This window comes from Ovis aries, chromosome 4 (assembly GCF_016772045.2).
Source record: "Ovis aries strain OAR_USU_Benz2616 breed Rambouillet chromosome 4, ARS-UI_Ramb_v3.0, whole genome shotgun sequence".
Lineage (NCBI taxonomy): Eukaryota > Metazoa > Chordata > Mammalia > Artiodactyla > Bovidae > Ovis > Ovis aries.
Window position 1 is genome coordinate 34,495,726 of NC_056057.1, and position 7,166 is coordinate 34,502,891.

Here is a 7,166-nt window from a genome sequence, read left to right on the forward strand (position 1 = left end):
AGACTTTTTAGTTCCTCTTCACTTTCTGCCATAAGGGTGGTGTCATCTGCATATCTGAGGTTGTTGATCTTTCTCCTGGCAATCTTGATTCCAGCTTGTGCTTCTTCCAGCCCAGCCTTTCTCATGATGTACTCTGCATAGAAGTTAAATAAGCAGGGTGACAATATACAGCCTGATGTACTCCTTTTCCTATTTGGAACCTGTCTGTCGTTCCATGTCCAGTTCTAACTGTTGCTTCCTGACCTGCATACAGATTTCTCAAGAGGCAGGTCAGGTGGTCTGGTATTCCCATGTCTTTCAGAATTTTCCACAGTTTATTGTGATCCACACAGTCAAAGGCTTTGGCATAGTCAAGAAAGCAGAAATAGATGTTTTTCTGGAACTCTCTTGCTTTTTCCATGATCCAGCAGATGTTGGCAATTTGATCTCTGGCTCCTCTGCCTTTTCTAAAACCAGCTTGAACATCAGGAAGTTCACGGTTCACATATTGCTGAAGCCTGGCTTGGAGAATTTTGAGCATTACTTTACTAGCATGTGAGATGAGTGCAATTGTGAGGTAGTTTGAGCATTCTTTGGCATTACCTTTCTTTGGGATTGGAATGAAAACTGAGCTTTTCCAGTCCTGCGGCCACTGCTGAGTTTTCCAAATTTGCTGGCATACTCAGTACAACACTTTCACAGCATCATCTTTCAGGATTTGAAACAGCTCAACTGGAATTCCATCACCTCCACTAGCTTTGTTCCTAGTGATGCTTTCTAAGGCCCACTTGACTTCACATTCCAGAATGTCTGGCTCTGGATTAGTGATCATATCATCATGATTATCCGGGTTGTGAAAATCTTTTTTGTACAGTTCTTCCGTGTATTCTTGCCATCTCTTGGCTTTGAGCAACACCAAGAGGGTTTACATGAATGAACTTCAGGGGATCTGGGAACCTCCAAAAGTTTTTACAAGGTCTTGTTTCTATGTGTATTTGTATTTCTCTGAGGGTAGGTTCATAAATTTCAAAAGATGATTTAAGGAGTCTATGATATAAGAAAACAATTTTTAAAGTAATACATTATCATGTTAGATATTTACCTTGAATGTGTACATTTACCTTCAATATGTATACCTGTCAATGGGCAAATATATACATATTCAAGGTAAATATCTAACATGATAATGTATTACTTTAAAAATTGTTTTTTTATATCACAGGCTCCTTAAATCATCTTTTGAAATTTATGAACCTACCCTCAGAGCTCAAAGCAAGAGCTATGATTTTCATCTGAATACCTAGGATGTTTGTATGAAATGAAATTTCCCAAACCTCCTCCCAGACTTTCTGAATCAGAGGAATCAGTGGGGCCCAGGAATCTGCCTCTCTCACAAAACTGCCTTCCCCATCCTCCAAGCAAAAGGAACACACAGCAAATGTCAGAATCTCAGGGCCTAGGCATCTATAGAACTCATCTTAAGAATCCTAAGAATACCAAAAATGAAAGTGATAGAGAATCTCCAGTGCCAGTTCTTGAGATTAGGGATCCAAGCAGGAGTTTATCAAATAAGGAGCCACCCAGCTGAGGAAGAAGCAGAGTCAGATGGAGGATGGAAGCGAGGGCATGGCAGAAATATGAACTAATCACAAGACTGCCTGGAAACTGGAAAGAATCCAAGGCAGTTAGAAGGTCTCATATTGAATCATGAGCCAGGCTATCAGAGTGGCATTTAGAAGTCATGAGGTTAAAAATAATTATGCCAGGCGCAGGCATCTGTGGTTTAAGGAGAACAATTAATGTTTAAAGTAGCCTTGGTGACATACAGTTTTGTTTCTCATTGTGGGACTATAGAGGGATCCCATGAACAAATATGGAATTAGTATTTCTCTAAAGAAAATGAGAGACATCACTTTTCCCACAAAGGTCCATCTAGTCAAAGCTATGGTTTTTCCAGCAGTCATGTACAGATGTGAGAGTTGGACCATAAAGAAGGTTGAGTGCCAAAGAATTGATGCTTTCAAACTGTGGTGTTGGAGAAGACCCTTGAGAGTCTCTTGGACAGCAAGGACATCAAACCAGTCAATCCTAAAGGAAATCAATTCTGAGTATTCATTTGAAGGACTGATGCTGAAGCTGAAACTCCAGTACTTTGGCCACCTCATGCAAAGAGCCAACTCATTGAAAAAGAACCTGGTGCTGGGAAAGATTGAGGGAAGAGGTAGAAGGGGGTGACAGAGGATGAGATGGTTGGATGGCATCACCAACTCAATAGACATGAGTTTGAGCAAACTCCAGGAGATAGTGAAGGACAGGGAAGCCTGGCATGTTGTAGTCCTAAGGGTTGCAAAGAGTCAGACACAGCTGAGTGAATGAACAACAAAGAAAAGGAAGGGATTCATGAGTCCTTCAAAAACTGTTCTGGAATTATTAAATGTTAATAATAGAGGATGTGAGATTTGGACTGTGAAGAAAGCTGAGCGTGGAAGAATTGATGCTTTTGAACTGTGGCGTTGGAGAAGACTCTTGAGAGTCCCTTGGACTGCCAGTTGATCCAACCAGTCCATTCTAAAGGAGATAGGTCCTGAGTGTTCTTTGGGAGGAATGATGCTAAAGCTGAAACTCCAGTACTCTGGCCATCTCATGTGAAGAGCTGACTCATTGGAAAAGACTTTGATGATGGGAGGGATTGGGGGCAGGAGGAGAAGGGGACGACAGAGGATGAGATGGCTGGATGGCATCACCGACTCAATGGACATGAGTTTGAGTGAACTCCAGGAGTTGGTGATGGACAAGGAGGCCTGGCATGCTGCGATTCATGGGATCTCAAAGAGTTGGACATGACTGAGTGACTGAACTGAACTGAACTGAGCAATAGAGGAAACCTTAGTAATAATCTCTGCCAACTTTCTCATTTAAAAGAATAAGATTCTTTAAAGTTTATCAAAGCTTTGCTTAGTCATTGTCATCAGAGACAATACTTTTGTGAGATAATATAATGGGTTTATCTAAGGCACATTTCCTTATGTTGGATTGAGATGAAAAATGAGAGTGTAGCTTGCCTCCGCGGAGAAGGCAATGGCATCCCACTCCAGTACTCCTGCCTGGAAAATCCCATGGATGGAGAAGCCTGGAAGGCTGCAGTCCATGGGGTCGCTGAGGGTCAGACATGACTGAGCGACTTCACTTTCACTTTTCACTTTCTCGCATTGGAGAAGGAAATGGCAACCCACTCCAGTGTTCTTGCCTGGAGAATCCCAGGGACGGGGGAGCCTGGTGGGCTGCAGTCCATGGGGTCACACAGTCGGACACCACTGAAGTGACTTAGCAGCAGCAGCAGCAGCTTGCTTCTGAGTCACATGCTGGCAGAGCTGAGTTAGCAAGCTGTTCTGTTTCCAAACAGTTTCTTAACTTATGAATGCTCACCCCAGATAGGCCATAGTTGAATATTTATGCTTTAGGTTTTGTATATCTGTACATAGCCTTTGCCCAAGTAATACAGTCTTTACAAGGTAAGGAGTAAGAAAACATATTCTAAACAGTTACCACAGCATGAAGACTTCTACCTGGCATGTGATTCATCACCATGGCAGAGAGGTTGGCTGCAGGAAGGGAGAGGTGGACTGCAAGAAGTTTGTAACACTGAAATCTGAGCCTTCTTCTACCAGAGCAGAAATGCATTCAGGAAATGTGACCTCATTGGGTTGAATTATATTTGTGACTGAACTGGACATGGAACACCAGACTGGTTCAAATTGGAAAAGGAGTACAACAAGGCAATCTGTTGTCACCCTGTTTTTTAACTTTTATGCAGAGTACATCATGTGAAATGCAGGGCTGCGTATGAAGCACAAGCTGAAATCATGATTGCTGGGGAAAATATCAATAACCTCAGATGTGCAGATGATAGCACCCTAATGGTAGAAAGTGAAGAGAAACCAAAGAGTCTGCTGATGCAAGTGAAAGATGAGAGTGAAAAGCTGGCTTAAAACTCAACTGAGTTTTAAAAACCTTTCAAAAAACTAAGATCATGGCATCCAGTCCTATCACTTCATGGCAAATAGAAGGGGGAAAGAATAGAAATAGTGACCGACTTTTTTGGAGGGGAGGGGGCTCCAAAATCACTGCAGACAGTGACTACAGTCATGAAATTAAAAGACACTTGCTCCTTGGAAGGAAAGCTATGACAAACCTACACAGCATGTTAAAAAGCAGACACATTACTTTGCCAATAAAGGTCCGTCTAGTCAAAGCTATGGTTTTTCTATTAGTCATGTACAGATGCGAGGGTTGGACCATAAAGAAGGCTGAGCACTGAAGAATTGATGCCTTTGAACTGTTGTGCTGGAAAAGAATCTTGAGACAGCAAGAGTCTCCCTTGGACAGCAAGGAGATCAAACCAGTCAATCCTAAAGGAAATCAACCCTGATATTCATTGGGAGGACTGATGCTGAAGCTGAAACTCCCAACAATTTGTCCACCTGATGCAAAGAGCCAACTCACTGGGAAAGACCCTGATGCTGGGAAAGGTTGAAGGCAGGAGGAGAAGGGTGTGACAGAGGACGAGATAGTTGTATGGCATCACTGACTCAATGGACATGAGTTTGAGCAAACTCCAGGAAATAGTGAATGACAGGAAAGCCTGCAGTGTCGCAGTCCATGGGGTCGCAAAGAGTCAGACATGACTTAGTGACTGGACAACAATAACAGAGGTCCTTTCGAAAGCCCATAAGCAAGTGAAAGTTTGCATCCTGTAAATACTCTAATAACTTGTGTATTAAACTGTTCTCATTTGTGCATCCATTTATCTATTCAATGGTATTTATTGTCAATCAGGGTACTAAGTGCAGGCAATAAAGTAGAGGATAAGACTGATATGCTGTCCAGCTTACAGAGCTTACAGGCATACTGGGGAGTTAGCCATCAAACAGATTAAATACACATATAATCATGAAATGAAATTTTCATTAAGTTCTATTAAGTGAAATGCAGTATTTTAATTTGTATTTGGTGGTTAAAGACTCTCTTTAGAGATAACATTAGGCTGAGATCTGAAGGGTGAATAAGTTACCAGCTGTAGCTGGGTAACAAGGTTGTTACCAAGAGGGGAGAGTGTGTTCAAAGACCTTCAACAAACCCAAAGAAGATCTGTGACTGGAGAGCTACAAACAGGAAGAAGTATGTCAGTAGAAGACTAGGAGGGAAGCAAGTTCAGGCAGGAACCGTTAAGGCCTGACTAGCTTGAGAAATCCTAGCTACAGGTGCTGCTTTGAATGATTGTTCTTACCCACCAGAGTGTGTTTTGGGAGAGGAACACTTCAGCTGCCAGAGTGCTGTGTTTTCAGGGACATACTGTTTTACAACAACCATCCTGTTTTACAACAACCTGTGACTAAAACATTTTCAGCCAGGAGTTCATTTTTAAAAGTTTGCCTTGGTTAGGCAAGTTCAGTAAATTCCTCCAAGCATTCAACATATTCCAGTTTTGGGTGGTATAAAAAGGTAAGCTTTTGTGCTCGCTTCGGCAGCACATATACTAAAATTGGAATGATACAGAGAAGATTAGCATGGCCCCTGCGCAAGGATGACATGCAAATTCATGAAGCGTTCCATATTTTTTGAATCAGTTCTAATGAGATGGGTGAAACTGGAGCCGATTATACAGAGTGAAGTGAGCCAGAAAGAAAAACACCAATACAGGATACTAGCACATATATATGGAATTGAGAAAGATGGTAAGGATAACCCTGTATGTGAGACAGCAAAAGAGACACAGAGGTATAGAATGGACTTTTGGACTCTGAGGGAGAGGGAGAGGGTGGGATGATTTGGGAGAATGGCACTGAAACATGTATACTATCATATAAGAAACGAATCGCCAGTCTATGTTCGATACAGGACACCGGATGCTTGGGGCTGGTGCACAGGGATGATCCAGAGAAATGGTATGGGGTGGCAGGGGTGGGGGAGTTCAGGATTGGGAACTCATGTACACCTATGACAGATTCATGTCAATGTATGGCAAAACCAATACAGTATTGTAAAGTAAAATTAAGTAAAAATAAAAAATTTTTTAAATAAAATAAAGTAAATAAAAAGGTAAGCTTTTATTTAGATCTATGCTGGGAGGGATTGGGGGCAGGAGGAGAAGGGGACTACAGAGGATGAGATGGCTGGATGGCATCACCGACTTGATGGACGTGAGTTTGAGTGAACTCCTGGAGTTGGTGATGGACAGGGAGGCCTGGCGTACTGCGATTCATGGGGTCCCAAAGAGTCAGACACGACTGAGTGACTGAACCGAACTGATACAGTTAACTGGGCTTTCCACGTGGTGCTAGTGGTAAAGAACCCACCTGCCAATGCAGGAGATATAAGAGACGTGGGTTCGATCCCTGGGTGAGGAAGGTCCCCTGGAGGAGTGCATGACAACCCACTCTATTATTCTTGTCTGGAGAATCCCATGGACAGAAGCACCTTGAGGGCTACATACAGTCCATAGGGTTGCAAAGAGTCAGACATGACTGAAGCAACTTAGCATGCATGCACACATATGGTTAACTCATACTTTTAAGCAATAGCATTGCCCAATGTTTGTGCAGGTTTGGGATGTGACTATGATATCTCAGATGGCAAAAGAAATTTTACAGATATGATTAATTTGGAAAATAGCATTGGCCACAGGACTGGAAAAGGTCAGTTTTCATTCCAACCCCAAAGAAAGGCAATGCCAAAGAATGTTCAAACTACTGCACAGTTGCACTCATCTCACACGCTAGCAAAGTAATGATCAAAATTCTCCAAGCCAGGCTTCAACAGTATGTGAACTGTGAACTTCCAGATGTTCAAGCTGGATTTAGAAAAGGCAGAGGAGCCAGAGATCAAATTGCCAACATCTGCTGGATCATGGAAAGAGCAAGAGAGTTCCAGAAAAACAGCTATTTCTGCTTTCTTGACTATGCCAAAGCCTTTGACTGTGTGGATCACAACAAACTGTGGAAAATTCTGAAAGAGATGGGAATACCAGACCACCTGACCTGCCTCTTGAGAAATCTGTATGCAGGTCAGGAAGCAACAGTTAGAACTGGACGTGGAACAACAGACTGGTTCCAAATAGGAAAGGAGTACATCAAGGCTGTATATTGTCACCTTGCTTATTTAACTTCTATGCAGAGTACATCATGAGA

General features: G+C 42.4%; 1 non-coding gene across 1 annotated transcript; it reads left to right on the top strand.

Moving 5' to 3' along the window:
- The first annotated feature begins 5,491 nt into the window (after positions 1 to 5,491).
- On the top strand, positions 5,492 to 5,598 carry LOC114114669 (U6 spliceosomal RNA). Its single transcript, XR_003589286.1, has one exon. It is a non-coding gene; the product is annotated as a U6 spliceosomal RNA (small nuclear RNA).
- The last annotated feature ends 1,568 nt before the right edge of the window (positions 5,599 to 7,166 follow it).